Below are 364 nucleotides of genomic sequence, written 5' to 3' on the forward strand. Positions count from 1 at the left end.
TTCTCTTTCTTCCTTTTTTTCTTTTGGAGACAGGGTCTCTCAGCCCAGGTTGTCCTGGAACTCACTCTGTTGACCAGGTTGTCCTCAAACTCACAGAGGTCCGCCTACCTCTGCCTCCTGAGTGCTGGGCTTAAAGGCGCAAGCCACCAGACCGGAAAAAAGACAATTCTTAAAGCAAGTGTGGAAGAGAAGGGAAACAGGGAAGAGGTTTGAAGGCCTCGCAGCTCCCACCCGCGTTGGTCAGGAGCACGGCGGTGGGAAGCAGAAGGTCTGTCGGCTCCCGCGCTGGGTCTGAGCTGTGAGCGACCACGCGGGACAGGGTAGTCACGGTGGCGTCCTCACCCTGGCCACACGCCTACGCCTC

The sequence above is a fragment of the Nannospalax galili genome, unplaced genomic scaffold (assembly GCF_000622305.1).
Source record: "Nannospalax galili isolate Female #2095 unplaced genomic scaffold, S.galili_v1.0 scaffold451, whole genome shotgun sequence".
Lineage (NCBI taxonomy): Eukaryota > Metazoa > Chordata > Mammalia > Rodentia > Spalacidae > Nannospalax > Nannospalax galili.